The sequence below is a fragment of the Orcinus orca genome, chromosome 3 (assembly GCF_937001465.1).
Source record: "Orcinus orca chromosome 3, mOrcOrc1.1, whole genome shotgun sequence".
In the NCBI taxonomy this organism is placed as follows: domain Eukaryota; kingdom Metazoa; phylum Chordata; class Mammalia; order Artiodactyla; family Delphinidae; genus Orcinus; species Orcinus orca.
The window spans coordinates 136,793,198-136,815,009 of record NC_064561.1 but is presented as its reverse complement, the minus strand read 5'-3'; the positions used below and the strand labels follow the sequence as shown (position 1 = coordinate 136,815,009).

The 21,812-nt window shown below is 43.5% G+C and overlaps 1 long non-coding RNA gene across 2 annotated transcripts in view; it reads left to right on the top strand.

The window, feature by feature from the left end:
- The window catches only part of LOC125963990 (uncharacterized), an 88,060-nt gene that overhangs the window by 16,511 nt on the left and 49,737 nt on the right, over positions 1–21,812 (top strand). Inside the window, exon 1 of one of the 2 annotated variants that reach the window (XR_007476439.1) lies at positions 20,460–20,532. The exons of the other annotated variant lie outside the window; for it this stretch is intronic. This is a non-coding gene — a long non-coding RNA (uncharacterized LOC125963990). Of the gene's footprint in view, positions 1–20,459; positions 20,533–21,812 lie in introns of those variants that run through there. 2 annotated transcript variants of the gene reach the window in all.

Sequence of the window (21,812 nt, the reverse complement as noted above, 5' to 3'; positions counted from 1 at the left end):
GTCTTCTTTGCCAGTGTTGGTCATTCATTTCTACCCTCTCCACTGCCAAGGCCACCATCTTCTCCTACCTTGTGGCCTCACAGCTGGACTGCACAGGAGTCTCCTGACATTCATTTTGGTTATCAGTGCCACATTAATCGTCTTTAAAGGTATTTTCCCCTGCCACTCTTCTGCCTAAAAATGTTCAGTGACTTCCTATTGCCTGTAGGATCAAGTCCAAATCTCGAAGGCTTCCAGTGAACTAACTGGTTCCTAATGACATGCCACCCCCAGGTGCCATTACCTCTTCATGAAAGCTCTTTCTAGTCAGACTCACCATTTCCTTAACACACCCGTTCAAACTTACCTTCTCACCTCTGTCAACCTGTACCCCACAGATGCCACGTCTTTCCTCTTCCTGCCTATCTCGCTCAGTCCCATCCAATCATCCTGCATATCCAAAGCTCAGCTCAGCTCTGCTCCTGCATGGGGTCTCTCCCAGTTGTTCCCAGCATACAGTGATCTCCCCACTTTTAGATTTCCACAAGTACTTTTGGTACAATTATCATGCTGATGCTTTTTTTTTTTTTTTAATTAGACTCCTGAGTGTTCTAACCCTTTGGTATTTGCTAATTGATTATTTTTTTCAGAGTCAGTATTTTGAGCACCCAAAATGGGTAGGAGTCTATGGATCCAACAAAAGACAAGGGAGATACAAACAAAGGAATGGCCAGTGTTGTCTACAACGTGATGCTTTCAGTGTTAGCTGGCTGCTCTCTAAAATCTATAGGAATTCCCACTTTGGGATTGCTCTGTGACCAAGGTCTGCCACTGTGGCATTGGGACCACTTGCACATGGAATCACAGTTCTTGCCTTTCAGGAGACTATTCTGGTAAGAAAGAGACTTGGGCTAGTTCATTTTTCTAAAGCTGAGAGGAAATCAAGTCCATGACCATACTTATTCACACATTTACTGAATCAGACCAAGCTCAGAGCTAAAGAATGAAAATGAAAATTAATCAGGGACGCCCGTGGATCTCACATATGGCAGTTTTGTTTTTTTTTTAAAGTGAGGGAAGGGGGTGGGGGATGGACCCAGTGTTTCCTTTTCTTTTCTTTTTTATAAATGTATTTATTTGTTTTTATTTTTGGCTGTGCTGTGTCTTCATTGCAGTGCACAGGCTTCTCATTGCCTTGGCTTCTCTTGTTGCAGAGCACGGACTCTAGGTGCGTGGGCTTCCGTAGTTGTGGCTCATGGGCTCAGTAGTTGTGGCTTGCAGGCTCCAGAGCACAGGCTCAGTAGTTGGTGCACATGGGCCCAGCTGCTCTGCGGCATGTGGGAGCCTCCTGGACCAGGGCTCGAACCCATGTCCCCTGCACTGGCAGGCGGATTCCCAACCACTGCGCCACCAGGGAAGCCCCATATGGCAATTTTGAATCTTTTTTTTTTTCACTATCATAATTGTTTTTCTTATTCATTTTCTTTGGTTGAATACACAAGTATAAAAAAAATGGGGTCAGTAGTAGTGATGGAAATGAATAAACCCATGGAAACAGTGGAATATCTACAGAGATAAAATTAGGCAGGAAGGAAACAAAAGCAATTTCAGTATCTCTGTGCGAGGCATGCAGACCTTTCCTTGCCAAGACCCCTGGATCAGGTTGTCTGACTAGGTGGCAGGTGCTTCCTCAACTCACACAGAAAACAAGCTGTGGGCCTCTCATACTGTTGAGGCTAGTCACATCTGGCACATAAACACTGTTCCCTGCACCTCCTTTCTGTCCCTCTCGGAAGAGATAAAAATGACCAAGTAGTTGAGAAAAGAGTGAGAGAGAAGGCTTTGTGCATTTTTTTAATTCATGAGGATTTAAGACAAAACCCCTTTTGACATTATAAAGTAGGGTTATGTCCCCTTTATTGAATTTTTGTTGAAAAAAATCAAACCACAGTAGAAAACAAGCAATCATGTAGAATAACATGCCCTGGAACATCATTCACCTTGGTAGAACATAACCACTTTAATGTATAGAAACCTTTTCTTTTCACGCTGGTTAACAAATAACATTAAGCATGACTCAAGTCAGACTTTAAAAGCTTGTTCGACACCTTTCATTAAGAATGAAAAACTATGTAAGACTCTTGCTCCAGGAAACTGTGTTTGACATTTTAATAGTAATTGCCGTAGCAAGAGCAGAGAACATGCAGAAGGTAAGTCAAGAATGTGTCCAAAACGGAGTGCCTTCTTCTGAGCAGTGGGGTGGTCTTCATGTGAGATGTCAGTGTAGTTTCTGTATTTGACATAAATATTCCCATAGAAACTAACCTATTGCTCAGTTTTAAAAATCAAGCAGAGTTATCCAAAGTGCTTTTTAGAAGAGACTATCAGGAAAAGACCAGAAAGTAGTCATTATGACTAATCAGCTGTAGGAGTTGGACTTACCAGTATCGGCAGTGAGGGGCTTCAGGGCCCTGGGGACCTTTCAGACGACTCAGATTCCTTCAATTGTTGGAAACGGTAATGGTGCTCTGGAAGGGATACAGTGAGTTAATGTGCTGATGGAATATACTGCCAGCTGGTAGTTTACTCTAGTACAGGAAGGCTGCTTTCCTTACACACAATGCTTTGTTGTGTTGTGCTAAAGAGAAATAAACACATAAAAGCCTAAAAGAAAGCCTTCAGTTCTTTATGTCTGCCAGACTTGTCAGTACAGTGTACCTTGAGGGTACATCCGCCATGCTTCCCTTGCAGGGTTGTTGTGAAAGAAGAAGATTGTACTATTACAACCACTCCATACACTTTACAGTTTATAAAGAACTTGCATATACATTTTCTCAGTTGAACCTCACAACGTCAGTGGGAGGCACGGAGGGCAGATATTATTGTCTCTTGAGAGGGAGTGGCCATGCTGCTGCAGCATAGGGGCGGCTTTGCCTTTAGGAAGCCTGAGTTTATTGTGTTGTATTTTCAAGTGATATTTTGTATTGTACAAAGATGTTTATTGCAGCAGTGTTTATAACAAGGAAAATTGGAACTGACCTGAATGTTTGTTAGTACAGGACTGATTAAACTATGGAAATGGCATAGGTGGAATACTATGCAGCCATTAGGAATTTTGACTTCGAGGTATTAGAAGCAAATTCATTAGTGTTGAAGTATACTTACTGAGGAAGAAAATTATTCAGAATATATTTAAGCCAATAAACAATGCAAGATGATCCCTTTGTGATAAGAAAAATTGTTCGTGGTAAAATAGTGCTTATCTTTGGTGCTGAGAATATGGGTAATACTTGTTTTCTTTCTCATGCTCATCTGTCACTTCCAATTTTAATGTTAATCAACATTAACAAGGTACTAATCAGCATTTACAACCAGATTAACTTATATCATAATAATTAATGGAATAGGTACAGCTCAACCTCTGGGCTTCATGGGTAAAATGGTCCCCATGCACATAGGTATATCAGCCAAGGTCCTGGCAGGGACCTGGGTTCAACCAGTTGGTGGAAGTGCAGAGCGTGAATTAAGCCACAGTGGTGTGACATGGGTAAGGGAAGCAAGTAAGGGTGACAAGGCATCCAGACGCTAGGAACAGTGGGAAGCCATGAGCACCCTTAGGGTAAAGGGACAAGAGGAGAAAATAGTTACCAGAGCCCAGGGTGGGGACTGTGGAGGAGGGGACCCTTGATGGAAGCTGTAGCAGTGAAGGTCATAGCCCTTGTCAGACACTGGTGAAGCAGGGAAGAACTATTCTGATCCTTCTCCTTCCTTTTTCTTTTCCACTGGTGCCTCTCATTGACCAAGCCCAAACGGAAGCCCGCTGGCAAGGGAGTCTGGCTAAACAGTCCATAGAGGTTAGCCTCCTGGGGCACAGGAGAGGGCAGAGAGGGCAGGAAATGGGTCTGATGATGCGGATGTGCAGCAAACGCAGAGGGCAGAGCCCCAGGTGGCAGACCCCTGGAGAAAAGGGGTCTTAGGAAACTGAAACAGAAAGGAAGTGCCTGTTGAAGCAATGTGAGGTGAGTGATTTGATTTTTCTGCCTGTGCTCAGAGCCTCAAAAGCATGGAGACAGGATCACAGATCACCTGGCCCATGTGAGCACAGAAATTCTTTGTGGCATGTTGTACAGAGATAAAATTGTGTGTTCTTGGATCCCAGTAGTATCATCCCTGCTGCCTGGGGGAACGGGGGACTTCCAGGGAAAGGAAGACCCAAGTCATCCCAACCTTGCTGTTTCCTGCTGGCCCATCTCTGCTCCCATGCCCTCTTCCACTTTAGTGTCCTCTTCACCAACCCCCGATGAGAGCAGAACAAGAGTAACAGTGACAGCTCACATCTCCTGAGCACTCAGCAGGTGGCTGGCACTGCATGCTCTAAGCACTTCACGTGACCAACTCGTTAAGTGTCTCAACAACCCTGTGAAGGAGGTAACACTGTTTACCACTCTGCTGAGTGGCTAAGAGCATGGATATAATGGGGCCAGTCCACTGGGGTTTGAATGCTGCCTCTCCCACTTCCCAGCTGTGTGACTCGGTTTTCCCACCTGTAAAATTGGGACAATAACAGTGTCTACCTCATGGGGTCATTATGAGGAGTAAATGAATAAATATGAGTAAAGCGTTCTGAACTGGGTTTGGTGCTTAGTAAGCAGCCAATAACTGTTACTGGTTGTTTTCCCCAATTCCCACATAAGGAAACTGAGGCACAGAGATGTTAAGGTAGCTGCCTCAAGTCACAGAGCTGATAAGCAACAGAGTTGGGACTCTAACCAGGAAGTAGGGTTCAGTATTATACAAAAGGGCCCAATCTTTCCCTCCCTCCTACTTTGAACAAAAGGAGGTGAGATCACCTTCTCGGATTTGCAGTTGATCCACTGTCTTCTTGACTAAGATGCAAAACAAGTCCCTCACATTATGGAAGATTCTCCTCATTGTGCAGGTGAGGATCTGCAGAAATCCTGTCCATCCTTCAACTCTCACTTCCTCCAGGGTCACTTCCTCCAAGTGTGTAACCCTGCAGCAGTAGGCAGCTGGCAGATCGTGGCAGGTGAATACCTGCTTCTCGGTCTCATATTTCTTGAGATCACACAGTATGGAGAGCAGAATTGTGGGAATTTGGGGGCTCAGGTCAGCCAGGTGAGTCCTCAGTTTCCAATACCTGCAACGTGGAGAGCCGTGGCAAATGTGTGCTCCAGCTCAGCTGCCTGCTCTGGGCCAAAGGAGAACATGGAGGATGTCAGGCACATTGCCATCATTAGTTTATCTATTAACCTGAGACAGGTCAGGGGCAGTCACCTGGCCGAGGTAATGAGGAAAAGCCAGCACAAAATGTTGAGGTAACTGACAGAGCTCACACTGGAATTCATGAATTCTTTAAGCCTGGGCCACAGCACAATCTCTCCTGCTCTCTATTTCATGTCTTGGAAACTAGCTTACCTGCATCCCTCTCTTAGCTTCCTCTTAGTGGCTTTATAACCACAGTTCTTTTGTCAGCCTTATCTTCCATTTTACAGTGAAGTATGATCAATTACAACCTACAACAGAACATGCTCAAAGCTGTGTCACCAGTGAGTTAAAAGGCCCCAGTGTAATGTCCATGGCTTGTTAAAAACACAACCATCAAATGGCCATTCAGCAAATCTCTTTTTCTTCTCTTCTTCTTCTTTTTTTAGCCTGTTGTTCAAGGTACATTGAAATAATATGAATACAATAACACGTCCTCAATTTTACAGATGCCTAGAGCCGAAGTCAAAGGAGATTACCTAGTATTCATAAAAAACAGCAATTCCTCCAAAAAACATCATGCACAAGAGAAAAGTGTATATTTAAGTTTGCACAGTGTTGATTGGTGCTTCATTTTCTCACTTACCTTCATAACATTGCTTTCAGGAAAGGGGTTACTTAGTCAATGACAGCAGTTCTTTACTTGAGACTGAGCTAGGTCACTGATGCTGCCTGGCAGCGCCCTGGCTGGAGCCTGGCATCCAGCCTGGTGAGAGAAGGAGGCGATGTAGAAGTAGTTCTGGACTCAGTTTCCTCATCTGTGAAATGGAGGGGTTGGCCTAGCCTTAGATGATTTCTAAATTTCATTCCAACTACAAAAATATTTTTTCTCAGGAGTTCTGGACCTGAGAACTTTAAACTATGTGCTGAACTGTGTTCTGAGTTTTTTTAATGAATTAAGAAAATGTGCTTAGCTCTGAGCCAGATGTGGGGTCATCAAGAGCTGAGTAGCAGAGGTGGGAGTAGGGTGGGTGCTGCTTTTTGCTGGTCCACAGGATGATTTTCTGGTGATTAGAAAATGTGCCCTCCTTGTGTGGAAGGACTTCTCAGACACATGGCTTAGTGAGTTGACAGACCCTTTTTGGAATTAGGAACAGGCACCCTTTCCTCTTAGCAGATGCAACTTGTGCCAGGACTCTGCTTTTGTGAATGAAGCCCCACCCACTCCTCAGCCACGCCCCTGTGCAGGGCACCACCTGCACAGCCTACCTGAAGACCAGTGTGATGGGCATCACATTCGTGAACAGAATCTACAGTAGCTAAGCAGGAACCTGATTTTTTTGTGTGTGTTCTCCAAACTCCTTTTTTTTTAACCTAAAAATAAGCAAGCAAGTAAGCTAACAAACCAAAAAACACCCTGGTGCTCATGTGAGTGGAGACTGCTTGAATTACAATACATGGACCTCTCACTTCACAGAAAAAGCATGTTTTATGAATAGGTCTCAGAGACCGTCTTAGCCTGGATTCTCTTAGAAAGCAGAACTTGAGGAAGGAGGGTGAGGAATGTGTTTTATGTGGGAAACACAGGCACCAGGAACAGGAGATTAAGAGATCTCAAACAAGATGGAAGGAAAGCCAGTATAAGGTGCTTTATCAAGCTGTTCCCAGGTGTGGGCAGATGGGGCTCCATCCTGCTTGGACCTTTGAGGACCATCCTCTCAAGGAATGAAAGAGAAAAATCATTTCCTGGCCCCCGGCATCAGTCAGTCAAGGATTGTCCCTGGGGTGTTAACTCCTCAGACATCCAGGTGTGCACATATGTAGGGATGGTTAAGTCCATGGTGGTACTGGCAGAGGCACTGCGTCAAGGAAGGCAAACCCATATCTCTTTCTGTTACTGAGTCACTGTTTAGAGGATTTAGAAGGATGTCTGGTGGAAAGAAACCTGCCAGCAAGTGACTGGCTGGTCTCCTTCAGGGATGCCTGTGCAGATAGAGGTTCCCATGTCAGTCTCTCTGTGACAGGAAGACATTCAATACAGCAGTTGCTAGACTGGTCTTGGCGAGATGGCACTCATGCTGTTGGGGCATGCTGACCCTCTGTCCCTGCCCCATGTCTCCTCTGTCATGCAAGTCCTGGAGTAGCTAGGGAGAGAGGCTGGATGGCATCCTCAGGATGTCCTGTCCACCCAGTGGTTTAGTGCTGCCCTTGCAGGGGAGGTGCTCTGATGTGCCTGTGTGTGACACAGAGATCTGGGTGTTATGTGCCCAGTACAGTTGGTCTCTCTACATGGCTTTCTCCTCACTTTCTTATCTCCTTGACTTCTGAGGCTGAGTCATAACAGGCCATGTAACTTCTCCCTTGTATTGAGACACTTACTCTTAATTACTCTGAAGCTGCCACATTATGAAGAAGTCCAAGCTAAATAATGAGGCCATCTGTTGGTGTTCCAGTTGGCAGTCCTCAGTGAGCCTAGCCTTCAAGTCACCCAGCCCATGCACCAGAAATAGGTGAAGGTGACTCTATAAGATTCCAGTCCAGTTTGAGTCACTTCTTGCCATTTGAGTTTCCCTACCTAAGGCTTCAGCCTGCTCTTCCAGCTGAGTTTCCTCGTCTGAGCCACAGAAGAGAGAAAATGGTCTGAGTGACTGTTTTCTCAGTTCTCCCAAGTGTGGCACCATTCTAGATACACAGGAGAGAAATTAGTTCATTACATACAAATGGATGCCTTTGGGCATTGGGGCTTAATTCTATCATGGAGCCCCAATTTAGAAAAGCTGGCAGAAATCAAGAAGTAGAGACGAGAATTTCTTGGTGTGTCCTGCTCAAATTCCTGACCCACAGAATCTGTGAGCACAATAACGTGGTGGTTTTATATCTCTGAGTTTTGGGGTGGTTTTTTATGTAGCAGTAGAAAACTGGAAGAAGATACAAGATCTGACATCTTGTGCTTTACCTCAAAGAGCATCCCCAGACCATTGGACTCCTAAAAATATCACTGATGGGGCAGGTTGTGGAATCTTCATGGAGTTTCATTTCTGACACACAACTTGCTGTTTCTGTTTACCAGGTTAAATTTGCATAATGTCATCAATACAGCGTTCTAGCATGCCTATGGAATAGCAAAGGCAATTAAGATCCCTGCAGTCTATTTTGTGACATTGCACAAGAGACTTCATATAGCCTTAAGCAAGACTGTGATTGTGTACTGATGTCCTTCCCACTTAAATGATACCTGCTTTTGATCCTGTTTATTGACAAGGGGTTGAAGAGTGCATACTCACCAGATCAATAGCAACATATGGAGTGCCAGAGGCTGTGTTGATCTGTTTTAGTAGAGATATCTAACTCAGCAACTGAGATGATTGGGGTTACCACTCTGTTAGTTTTGTGGTAGTCCACTATCATCCACCATGATCTGTCAGTTAACTTTTTCAAGGGCCATATAGATGAATTATACAGGGATATGATAGCATCATCCCCGTATTCTTTGTCTTTGATGGTGACACCAGTTCTCTTTAGGATGCAGTGTTGACTTGGGTTTACTCCCTTGGCTGGTGGAGCTGGGGCTGGATAGTTTTCAGATAGATGGATAGGGCCCACTTGTCCCTTCCTACCCTAATGGCTCTTACTGCATAGGTCAGGGACCAAGGTGAGGATTCTGCTGGCTACTTTGAATATCAATCCAAATTGTGCACTTGGGGAATGGGGAGGTAACTACAAGATGGGTCTATGAACCTCTTTGATCTACTTTGAGGTGTGTTTGTGCTAACTCTCAATTTTTCAAATCCACTTGTACAGGTTAAACACCACTCTAGTTGGCTGTTCATTTGTCTCATCACTGGGAACACTCTGGCCTTTTAGCCACTGCCATAAATGCCTGCGGGCCAAAGCATCTTCCAGTCTTGTTGCCCATGTGGTAATCACAGATCCTTCTACTTTTACTTAAGAATTGCCACCTGGCCTCTGACACTCCAGAAACCTATCATCCTGATCGATGCTGAGGAGCCTAGACCCATGGCAGCATCTCCTCCTATCAACCCCAGTTTATAGGAAACAGTTAGCATTGGAGTTCCTCAAAAGATGCCAGTGTTTTCTTCATCAGTGTGTTTCTTATTGCTTTAGTCAATGGAATGTCTTCTAGGACCTCCTGGGGAATATAGACAAGTGGAGAATTCTCTGATCTCGCTAATAAATCCATTTTAACATTTCTATCCCCCCTTGACCCTTCCTGGATAGTCTACCAAGGTCATTCTAACAACTATACCTTATTTACTGTGATCTATTACTGGATCTATTGTAACCAAGCTTCAAAGAGTCAGGCCAGCAATGTGTTATGACTAGATCCTGGTGTTTTTGCCAGGATGTTAAATCCTAAGTCAAGGAAGAATGCTCCCATATCAATAAATTCTTCCCATCCATCTTTATATGCAGGTCTCCCTTGTCCAACCCTCTCAAGATGCACTTCCATGTGTGTTTTGCTGGTTTCTGCAAGCACCTATTTGCCATCTTGCAAGTCTTTTGGTATACAAGGAGCAGGCATTGTACTTCCTGAATCAGGCCGTGCTGAGACCTGACTCCAGTTATTGATAATGACAGGAGGGCAAGGTCAGATCCTGAGGAGGACAAACATCTCGTGAAGTACCTGCCTCAGATGAGGCCTTGGCAGCATTTCCACGTAAGGGGAGGCTGTTTACTTTGGAAAGGACAATGTAGTTTTTTCTTTGTGTCCAGAGTGGATGATAAAATCTGTTTTTTTCCCATCAGTTACTTGTTCCCTATTTCCTCTATTTTTGCCTTCTTTTAGGCTGAATTTTTTTTTAATTAATTAATTAATTTATTTTTGGCCGCGTTAGGTTTTCGTTGTCGCGCGTGGGCTTCTCATTGCGGTGGCTTCTCTTGTGGAGCACAGGCTCTAGGCGCGCGGGCTTTAGTAGTTGTGGCACGCGGGCTCAGTAGTTGCAGCACGTGGGCCCTAGAGCTCATGGGCTCCGGTAGTTGTGGCACGTGGGCTCAGTAGCTGTGGCTCATGGGCTCTAGAGCACAGGCTCAGTACTTGTGGTGCATGGGCTTAGTTGCTCTGCAGCATGAGGGATCTACCCAGACCAGGGATTGAACCCATGTCCCCTTCATTGGCAGGCGGATTCTTAACCACTGCACCACCAGGGAAGTCCCTAGGCTGAGTACTTTTTATGATTCCCTTTGACCTCTTTTATTGTCTTCTTCGCTAAAACCCCCTGTTCTGTTACACCGTACTTCACACAGAGCTTAGGAACCTAATAATGAAACACATCCATTTCTCCCCTCAAGGCTTGGTGCTATTTTTGTCATACATTTCCTTTATATATATTATAACCTTACTTTATTTTTGTTGTTTAAATTGTCAATTATCTTTTAGAGAGATTTAACCAAGTTTTAAAAATCTTATATACTTACCTGTGTTAGAACCATTTCCAGCGTTCTTCATTCCTTTGTGGCGATCTAGATTTCCATCTGGTATCATTTTTCCTTCTGCCTGAAGAACTTCCTTTAGCATTTATGGTAACATGAATCTGCCAGTGACAAATTCTTTCCCTTTTGTATGTCTTAAAAGTCTTTATTTTGTTTTCATTTCTGAAAGGTATTTTCACTAGGTATAGAATTCTAGGTTGACAGGTTTTCATCTTTAAAGATATTGCTCACTCTCATCTCAGTTGCATTGTTTTTGATGAGAAACTGCTGTCATCCTTTTTTTGTTGGCCTTCCTCTGTACACAATGTGTCTTTTTCCTCTGACTGCTTTTTAGCTTTTCTCTTTATCATTAGTTTGAACAATTTGTTTACGATGTTCCTTATTTTAGTTTTCTTTATGTTTCCCATACTTGGGCTTCAGTTTTTTGTTTTTTTGGTTTTTTTATTATCCTATTTACTTTCTTTGTAGACCTCAATTACATGAATATTGGACTGCTTTAAGTTGTTCCAAAGATCATTGAGTCTCCAATTTTTAATTTTTTTTTCCTCTGTATGTTTAACTGGCCATAGTGTCTACTTCTGTTTCTTGAAATTCCCTAAAGGTTTTTTTCTCTGCAGTATCTAATTTGGGGTTAAATCCATTCAGTGTAATTTTTATCTCAGAAATTGTAGTTTCCATCACTAGAGTTCAATTTGGGTCTTTTAAATATCTTCCATGTTCGTACTTCACTAGTTGAGCCCTTGTAATACAGTTTTAATACTTGTTTGAATGTCCTGGTCTGTTAATTCTAACATCTGTGTCAGTTCTGGATTGGTTTTGACTGGTTGTTATTTCTCCTCATCATTGGTCATATTTTCCTGCCTCCTCGTATAACTGGTCATTTTTTACTGGCTGCCATACATTGTGAATTTTCCTTTGTTAGGTACTGGCTACTTGTGTATTCCTATAAATATTCTTGAGCTTTGTTCTGGGATGCAGTTAAATTACTTGTAAACAGTTTGCTCCTTTTGGGTCTTGTTTTTAAGATTTGTTAGGTGGAACCAGAACTGTGTTTAGTCTAGGGTGAATTATTTTTCATTACTGAGAAAAGAGCCTTCTGTGTATTCTACCCAGTGCCCCCATGAATTATAAGGCTTTTCAGTCTGGCTGGTGGAAACAGGCACTATTTGTGGTCCTGTTCCCTTTAATTTTGGGGGGATGGTATCTTCCTCAGTGGGCAGCTTCCTCACATGCATTCCTTGATCAGTACCCTGTGGAATATTCAAGGAGGATGCTCTGCGGATGTCTCGTGTTCTTACTCTGTGCACCTCTCTCCTCTTGAATAGTCTGTCTTGCAAACTCTGGTTGTCTTGGTCTCCAGCAAGTCTACTTCTCTCAGGGAGTCCACTGGACTCCTATGCCTGGATTCCCTTTCCCTGCACGGCGGCCTGAAAACTCTCTCCAGGCAGTAAGCTTTTGTAGAGCTTATTTTATAGGGATAATTGTTTCCCATCTCTCGGGAATCACTTTCTTTTGTTGCCTGATATCCAGTGTCTTAAAAGTTGTTGTTGCACGGATTTTGTTCATTATTTTGGTTATTCCAAGCAGGAGGGTAAGTCTGGTCTCTATAACTCCATCTTAGCCAGTAGCAGAGTATCTCTGTCTTTAAAATATCCAACACTGCATTTGACCCTTCATTTGTAGAGCATTTGCAAAGATCTTGAGTGTAGTAACCAAGCTGAATTTATCTCTGTAATCCTAGATGATTGACACAGGATTTTGCATATAGTAGGTGCTTGGTAAATGGTTGGTATATTAAATTGCAGAAGGACAGGCAGGTGAAAATTTCTCAGTGGGTTATTTTTTTTAAATTTTCTATTGGAGTATAGTTGATTTACAATGTTGTGTTAGTTTCTGCTGTACAGCAAAGTGAATCAGTCATACATATACATATATCCACTCTCTTTTTAGATTCTGTTCCCATATAGGTCATTACAGAGTATTGAGTAGAGTTCCCTGTATTATACAGTAGGTCCTTATTAGTTATCTATTTTATAGATAGTGTTGTGCATATATCAATCCCAATCTCCTATTTATCCCTTCCCCTCCCTTTCCCCCCTGGTAACCATAAGATTGTTTTCTACATCTGTGACTCTGTTTCTGTTTTGTAAATATGTTCATTTGTATCATTTTTTTTTAGATTCCACTTATGGGTGTTATCATATGATATTTGCCTTTCTCTGTCTGTCTGTCTTCACTCAGTATGACGAGCTCTAGGTCCATCCATGTTGCTGCAAATGGCATTATTTTGTTCTTTTTTATGGCTGAGTAATATTCCCCAATGGGATATTTTTTGCCTTATTCAAGAGAGAAATATCTAACTAAATGTTCAATAATGAAAACTTCTAAAAGAAGTAGTGATATTTCTTTCTATCATGGGAAGTGTTCCTGAACAGTGAGGGTGCTCATTTTATGGGAATCAGCATTTCTGTATTGTCCACAGAAAACCTCAGTCCGATGTTTTCTTAATCTTTGCCAAATGTGAGCTCTTACAAAAATAATTATTAAGGACTCTCTCTCTGGATTAATTATTAATTAATTCTGAATAACTCTCTCTCTAGATTAATTATAAAAAAGATATTCCCCCTCTAAATTTCTCCACAGCTATACTCTCTATTATCTACAGAACATCAGATAACAAGGAAGCCTGGACACCATTATCCCCAATGGGCTGATTGAGAAATGAAAATATGTGAGGCCTTAGGGGGTTTGTTTTAAGTTACACAGTCAACTATAGAACCAAGCCAAGAAACAGGTCCCTAAATGCAAGGCAGCATCATTTCCCTTGGGCAGTGTTGCTTCAGCGTACCAAAGGAGCTTAAAAAGTCCACTTCTTTATTTTTTTAACGTGGGTTTTTAAAAGTAGGCAGGAATAAAGATAGTGGGAAAACTGTAGGATTCACATAACATGGCATGTGTTTCCACCATAGAAAGTAAGACAAATTGGAGTTCTGCCGCAGAAGTTAAACAATAAGAAAATGGAGTAGGGATCCCCGAGGCCCTGATGATCTGAAGAATCTAGGCAAGCGTTGAATTAAATTGGGCAAGCGGGGGTTCAGGTGAGCTAGACAGATTTCAAAGTAAATAAAACATACCCAGTAACACAACCTCACTTCAGGTAACAGAGTTTCTGGATAAAGGAATTTTAGATAATCAGGGCTTTGCAGCGTAAACAAACACAAGGGACATGGACCGGGAGGAACTAATTGAGAAGATTCAGGTAACAAGGAAGCTGGTATCCAAAGCCACATTCTGTTTGGCTTTGGATGATTAAATTTCCAGAATTCACCAACGTAGCATGGTGAACAGGATAAAAATGTTGGGCAATTAAATAACCTCTCTAGCCTACGTATTGAATGCCAAAATAGTACTGCAATTTATGAATGCCTTGGGAAGGCAGGACAGAGTAAAGGCTATCAAGGGCAAGACTGGAACACCCTGCTTGTTATGGAGGAGCAGGGAGACAGGAAGGAGGGTGAAGGGAGGAAGGGACAAAGGGCTTTGTCAGGGCGTCAGGATTAACATTTAGGCTTAGCTGCATTCCCACCGCACAGTGCAAACTAGGAAGAGCTAAAGGACTAAACAAGCCTGGATAATTGAGCAGGAATAGCAGACCTGGTTAAGAACAGTGGGCTTTACCCATCACCACCACCGCTGTCAACTCTCCTCCTGGATCTCTGAGATTCAAAGCCTCCCCTCACCATCCAACAGGGAACGCTATGACTCGAGAACCAGTAATGTAGAGGCAGGGCCTGGAATCAGGGAGCAACGGGGATAAAAGATCAATAAACCATGGAGAAGAAGGAGAAGTAGAGATGGTTCATCCAAGAGGAAAATGGGGTGGCTCCTTGGTCAGACTGGAGAGGCGGGGACAGTGGATGGGGCGGAGCCTCCATTTCTGACTTCCTTCACAACCTCTGTAATGTTGTATTTCTCCCATGGGTTGAAGGCAGCAGGAACACGAGATAATTTTTGTGAGAAAGTTATTTCTTTTTTTTTTAACTGCCTTTCCATATTCTGAATAAGTCTAGAGAAAGCCACAGTTTGGAGTCAGTTTTCCTTTAACACCTCTCTAACACTACCTAATTCATGACCCCCCCACCCCCCGCCCCAGTTCCTGCTTCCTTTCCCCTCCCCAGTTCCTGCTTCCTTTCCGTAACAGAGAGCAAATAGGCCTCAGTTTCAGAGCCCTGGTAGGCAACCATAGTGAGCTGGAATTCCATCACAATGCTTGGTGTTTATAATATTTCTGTTGGTGGCAAGTGATCTGGTTTTAAATTTATAGTAGCTTAAGTTTTCTTTACAGTGAAATTTGGGGAAAAAATTATTGTACTGAAATTCAAGCTGTGTGATTTGAAGCTGTTTATCACAAGATGTGTTTATTTGAAACAAGATTTGTCATTGACCTGAATGTCAAGAAAATGACGGGATGGTATGATGGAACTAAACCCTGGTCTGGAAATCAAAACTCTGCCCTGGACTCTGAGTGTGATTTGGTGTCACAGTGATTTTATTTGCATTTTTACCAATTAAAGACATAGCTGCTATCCAGAACCTAGCAGGAGATGTCCAAAGTTTTAACACATTTAGTTATTAAAGTTCTAGTCAAAGGCAAAGAAATAAGATGTTTTAGTGAATCTGTGCCACCTTAACACACATGTAAGTTTAGAAATAATGATAGGTCATGTGAAGACCCCCATCCTTAAAGGGGTTTGGGGATGCCAACCACTGGCGTAGATTATTTCTGAGGGATCTCCTTCTAGAATGCTGTGCCAAGCATTCAAGCTGAGGGTCGGCAAAGGCAGTGAGCTGATCAGGAAGAAGAGTGATAGACTATCACATTAAAAGCACATGTTCTTTTTCTCTACCCCACCTGTCAAGTAGGTAGCCTGGAATGAATCCACTTCAAACAGAGGTCAGGTCAGGTACCCAGCATAACCATTTCCCTCGTTACCTACATTGTCAAAAGTTTTGCATTTTTTTGAAGGTCAGAGGAATTGGGGACTTAACTAGATGGGCAAGGGGAATAAGCTGGTTGGCTTTTGTTGGCCTGCTTTTGGCCCTGAAGGGAGAAACTGCAACTCCCACTTCTGTTAAGCTTCTACCAGTTGGCTTGCCCATAGAATGTTCTATCTGTAGAATCCCCCTGAGAGAATCACTTCTCTGAATCCCAGGGAAAACAGCAGGGGTTAGGATAGGTGCTTTAGAGACTGCTAGTCTGGGTTCAAGCTCAACTCCCCTAGGGAGCCTCCGTTTTATTTAAATTTCTCCATTTATCTAGCATAATAACTCAGTGAGGTAGGTTCAATTTCAGGGCAGTTGCTGTTACTACAAAACTTCTGAGTGGATTAGAAAAGCACATATCCCTTTCCCTAAACCAAGCCCCCCACCTCCCTGCGCGCGCGCACACACACACACTCACTCACTCACTCACTCACTCACTCACTTACTCACTCCAGGCCCATGAGTCACAAAAAAGCATCCTGTCCTCAGGGCCAGTGCAGTCTCCCAGTCTAGCAGTCTTGGCAAGCAGAGCAGGGAGGAGATTTAGCACTCATCTGCCCCTCCACTGGGTGCCTTTATGAAGGGTTCAACCTTACAAAACCTCACACAGTGCCTGCTAGTTATCCCTATTTTCAAGGAAGGTTAAATATTTGTGTTTTAAAAAGATCACCCTGGCTATTTTGTAGAAAAGGGATGGGAGGAGGATGAGGTTGGACATGGGAGTTGTTAGAAGCTTGTCACAGCTGTCCAGGTGAGATGGTTATTCAGGAGTGGAGGTGGGACGGTGAGAAGGGAACAGATTCCCTAGATGATTAGGAGACAGAGTCGACTGGTCTGGAGGCTGCTCTGGGGCTTCAAGTGATGATAAAGATGATGGTGTTAACTGAGTAATGCTATTTACTGAGAGCTTATTTGTACCAGGCAGTAAGTTATTTATAACAGTTCTTTAAACCAGGAAAACTGACTACATTTCATTTCTACATGGTTGCCTGAAGAATCAAAGATAACATAAAGTGCCCGGTCCAAAGTAAGTCTTTCTTAAGTGGTGAATACTAGTCTATTGTTTTTGAACAGTTAGTATTTGAAACTCCTGTGTTAAGAAGCCCTAGTTTGTGGGCATGGGCAGTGGTAGGTGGGCTAGGCAGGGGAGCATAATTAAGACAGTGATTTCATCACTTACTGAGTATCAGATTAGATACTTCCTGTAACTTTTAAAGGCAACAGATGTTCAACCTCACTTCCACCCCATTCCGTTGACTTGGAGTAGGGGTCTTGGTATCAGTGTTTTAGAAGCTCCCCAAAGAGCCAGGGTTGAGAACCACTGAATTAAAGGAGACGTTTTTGGAATCAGACAAATCAAGGTGAAATCCTGGCTCTCTTCTTCCCAGTGTGGTTTCCTCATCTAAGTCTCAGGTTTCCTATTTGTATAAGGAGGATTATCACATTGTCCGTTCCAGATTATGTGAGGATTAAATGAGGTTTCATACAAACTCCGTGGTACCTCCAGGGACATCTCTGTTCATGCCTAGTTTGGCATGGTGCCTGGCCCCTAATGTGGGTTCAATAGATGTCATGGTAATGACAATGGGGTCACGAAGCAAAGGGACCTAATGGGGACGTGAGCCAGCCCTGGGGCTCAGTGCTCTACATCCATCACTTTGTGTAATCCTGGCCCAAAGTGTGGCCATCTCTCATGGATGCAGAAACCCAGGCCTAGGGAGTAAATCACCTTCCTAAGGGCACCAAGAGGGAGAGCTGGGACTGGAGTTCTGTTCTGTGTCTTTCTGCTATACACCCTGAGTCAAATTCATTGCTTATCATTGTGGAGAAATACATGTCGCAGAAGCAATGGTACCAGGGAAAAGAGCCCTTGTTTGTCCTGCTTTGGACTGCTGGCCTGAGCCACACAGTGAAGAGCTGACAGCCAGCCAGGGCAGCTCAGAGCCTCTCAGAGAACCTGGTGGTGGGCAGTGGGCAAGGAGAGAAGTGCAGGGAAAGGAGATGGGCAAGAGGCCGGGAATAAAGGGGGAAAGGGAGCAGAGTGCTGCTGATTTCAGGGTGAGCAGAGGATCACCTATCTAGTGGATGGCCAGGAAAGTGAGATGGCATATGCCAGCCAGTGCAGCAGCTGCTAGATTGTATTGATAAGTGTTCAGTAAATGTTATTTTATCTTTTTCCTTTTTCAGAGCTGCCTCCTGCCCCTGAGATCAGGGCGTGGGTCTGTCTTCTTTGATGGGACACATCTCTTGGCTTGTCTGTCTCTCCTTCCTCTTTCTGGGCATTGCTCCCCCCCCACCAATCACATGTTTATGAGGATAGCCATTTCCTACAATGTCCCCATGGGTCTTGGGGGGATTCAGAAAGGGTATCTATTGGAGAAAAACAGCTACTCTGGCCTGGGAGATTTTTTTTTTTCTTTTTTTTAGCCTGGGAGATTTTTGACTTTGTTTTTCATGTGTGTTTGTTTTTATCAAAGCAGCTAATCTGCTACTGACCAGATACCACTGCATTTGGATACTGCACTGGGGCCCAAGGACGTCCCAGACCACTGCCTGGGCATGCCAATTTCTCATAACAAATTAGAAATCAATGATAGCAGCTTCCCTGCTAAGTAAAAAACAATTACATAATTCCTTCTGCACCACTGCATGAGGCAGATTTTTTTTTTCTCTTTTCCTGAACATACAGTAAGTCCCAAGTGGTTTAAGCCGCCATGGTGCCTCTTCTTTAAACAAATATGAAATCACTACCAAATTTAAATAAAAAATAAATTCCGTGTTGTGCTAGGAGATTCTCCTGCCAAAAACTCTCACACAATTAACACACTAGCAGAATGTGTTGCTAATTTCATGCCACTGAAGTCTTTTCTCCTTCAGAATATAGAAACAAAATCGGGTCAGAGCTCCAATAATAACAGGATTTTGCTAAAATATACAGCCCTGTGTTGCAGCTATGTTGTAGACATGGGCGAAAAGTAGAATCACAGTGGTGCATGAAATAGCTTCCTCCTGCAAATAGAACTGGAGGAATTTGTATCCAGCTTCTCTGCACCAGGAGAGAGAGACAGAGTTCAGAGTTGTCCGGTTCTGTGGGAAAAAGCCTCATTATCAATGTTTGTCCAGCCACATACTTATACAAGGGAGGCACACTCCAGGCACAGAACTCAAGGATGCAAAGCCAGTAAATCCTAGAGTTCTAATGCCCCCCCTTTTTTCTCTCAGACTCCCTTTCTCCAGCCTGGGCTTCCACCTCTTAGCATCCTTATGCAGGGCCTGGTCTTTTCCATAACAAAAACAGCGATAATGAAAATATTTTGGCAGCATTCAGGGCTTTTCACGTGGTGACCCTGACCTCCAAATCAATTTTCTTTATTCTTAACCTGACCTTGGCATCCATTCTCCCTGGCGTTCAATCTTAGTTACAAAATCCTGAACTTCAGGAGACCTTCCCTCCTCCCCCAGATAACCAAGGCAGGCCACACTGGTGAAGCTCCAGAGAGGAGAGAGAGAGGAGGCTTCTCGACAAAGAAAAGTGAAAAAGAGACCCAGAAGCCCATGTGGTCTATAGGATTCTCATTTGCCCCAAATGCCATTAGCCCTGTTATTTACTCAGACAACAGAGGAGGCAGCCGTGTTGCCCGGCTTGCATGGGGGGCGTTGGATGACACTATGCGTCACCAGCCGGCACAGCCACTTAAACAGCGATACGTAAGGTAGAGCCTGTTACATTAAATCCGTCACCCACGGGTTCGCCAAGTGCAGGGACTGGAAAAATTGGGCACGTCTCTCCATTGCTGCCTGCATTGAGACTAAGAAGGGAATGAACTGAAAACAGAAAGTGCCAATTTCAGCACACACGTTAAAAAGAGAAGCAAAGAATAAAAGGAAAAGAAAGCATTTCTCGGACTGGGTGGGGGAGGGGTGGCGGCAAGGGGGAGGGTTTTTTTTTTTTAACATCTTTATTGGAGTGTAATTGCTTTACTTCCTGCTGTATAACAAAGTGAATCAGCTATACATATACATATATCCCCGTATCAAGGGGGAGATTTTTAAAGACTGCTTTTCAGTACTCTTGTGCATTTACTATGAGAGTAAGTACCCACAGAAACAAGAGTTTGGGGTCATCATACATTTAGGAGGAGAAGTTAGCTGGCAGGGGCTATTTTTCTGCAAATTAGTTTTCTCTCAAGGGTAGGAGCAGAGGAAAATGAATTGGAGATTTTGAATAACCGCGTATCGTTTGGCTGGTTGTGGGAGCTCTGAACTGATGCTCCAGGAAGTCTTTCCAGGCCTTCCTTTTAAATGGGCCAGGATGGGAAGCCTCCCACAGCTGTTGATGAGTGTCCTGTAGGGACAGCCATGGGGACAGCAGTGTGGCCCCATAAAACGATGGTCCACAGAACGTCGGCTCCACTTGGCAAGAAAGGCATGGACTGCTGGTCATTACCACTGAGAACAGGGCTGGACAGGTGGCCAGGCAGGACAGTGAGACGAGGCAGGGTCCAAAGTCTGTGCTGGTCACAAAGAACTGAGGCAAGGGCAAGGATGAAAAACACAACAATGTGGCAGGAAAGGATAGACCAGCTTTCCTTGGGCGGGGCCGGGGGGTGGGGAGTTGTTTATAAAGTGAAAATGAATGAGTTCATTGAAAAGCGTGTGTGTCTCATTGTTTTCAGGTCCAGAGCCTGACTGGAAAGCTCAGCATCATGCTCATCCTTCAGACGTTTTCCTGTTTTCACTCTGGCATTTACAAATGCTGTATCACCTAAACCAGGGTTCCTCGGTTTCCCCTGGAATCCCCTAATGGCAGAAAGGCCAAGTTCAGAGACTCTGGAGGTAGTCTGAAACTCCTCCACAAAGGAGAGACTTCTTTGAAGTCTTGTATTTGTTTATTCCTTTTAAAAGTAGCTTAAATCGATATATTGTGCAGTAGTAGAAATATTTAAAGTTAAAAATAACATTTTAAATTCCTCTATTTCCTCAGTTCTAAGAGGTAGCTCAGTCTATCTCAGAAAAAAAGGACACCCACCCGTCTAATGCATCCTTTGAGTGTGAGAGGCATCCATGCGTATTTCCAATGCTTAAAGCATGAATTAGAAAAATCTGTGTCATAAAATCAAGAAAAATGGAAACGTTAGGAAGTAACAACAAGTCTGATCTGTGGTTCCAGACACACTGGGGCAGACTCCAGTTTGCAAAGCATTATGGAGGAGAAAGTTATTATAAAGTGATGAAAAACAGACTTCCCTGGTTGTAACCACCTCGTAATAAAAGTGAGTGTCTCATTCACACTGGTGCTGTCAGAGTGCAGTGCAGACCCAGGCACACAGCAGGTGCTCAATAAATATTTAGTGAATTGAAAGTTGTTGATAGCACTCCAAATTCATTCTCCCCTTTGGGTAGCCTGTGACAGGGTGTTGAGTGTGGGAGGGGACATTTACTCAGGCAGTGTGACAGGCTGCCCTTCCTGGGAGGGCAAAGCAGTTTACAGTAGCACGTGGTAAGGGCAAGGTGGGAAAGAGAAGTCAGTTCTTCTCCTGTCTGTGCTGTGCCTTCCCTGTTGGAAGGGCGGAGAAGGCCCAGTGGGGTCCTTGCCTAAGGGGCTGCTCACTTTGGTGCCTTTGGCCTTGTTGTAGAAAGAAAAACCTTAGAACCGAAGACATACTCCAAAGTGCGATGATGAAAAACACGGCTATTACCTTATCGTGAATTCATTGTATATTAAGTAATTCACAAAGCAGGTCACTGTAATTCACAGTTTACTTCCCCTCTTCCTCCCCTATCCCACCACCTGCAGTGGCCACTTTCTAGTGCGTAGCTCACTTAGCACAGGTAATCAAACTTGGGTCAAAGTGAGCAGAATCATCTTAAGTCAGTGTTATGTGATATTGGCTCAACTTTTTGTTAAAACTGATTATTTGTAAAAATGACTCAGATTTTAGGGTCAAACCAGAAGGAGCAGAAAATGAAAAGAAGTAAATGATGATTTCAAGTTTAAAACATAAGGCAGAAATGCACACATTTATTTTGTTCAGTAAAAAGCAAAGCTAGTGATTGTTAAAATGAAAATGCAGTGTTTTTCACTTGAAGAAATCCCAAACTTGTAAAAATAGTTA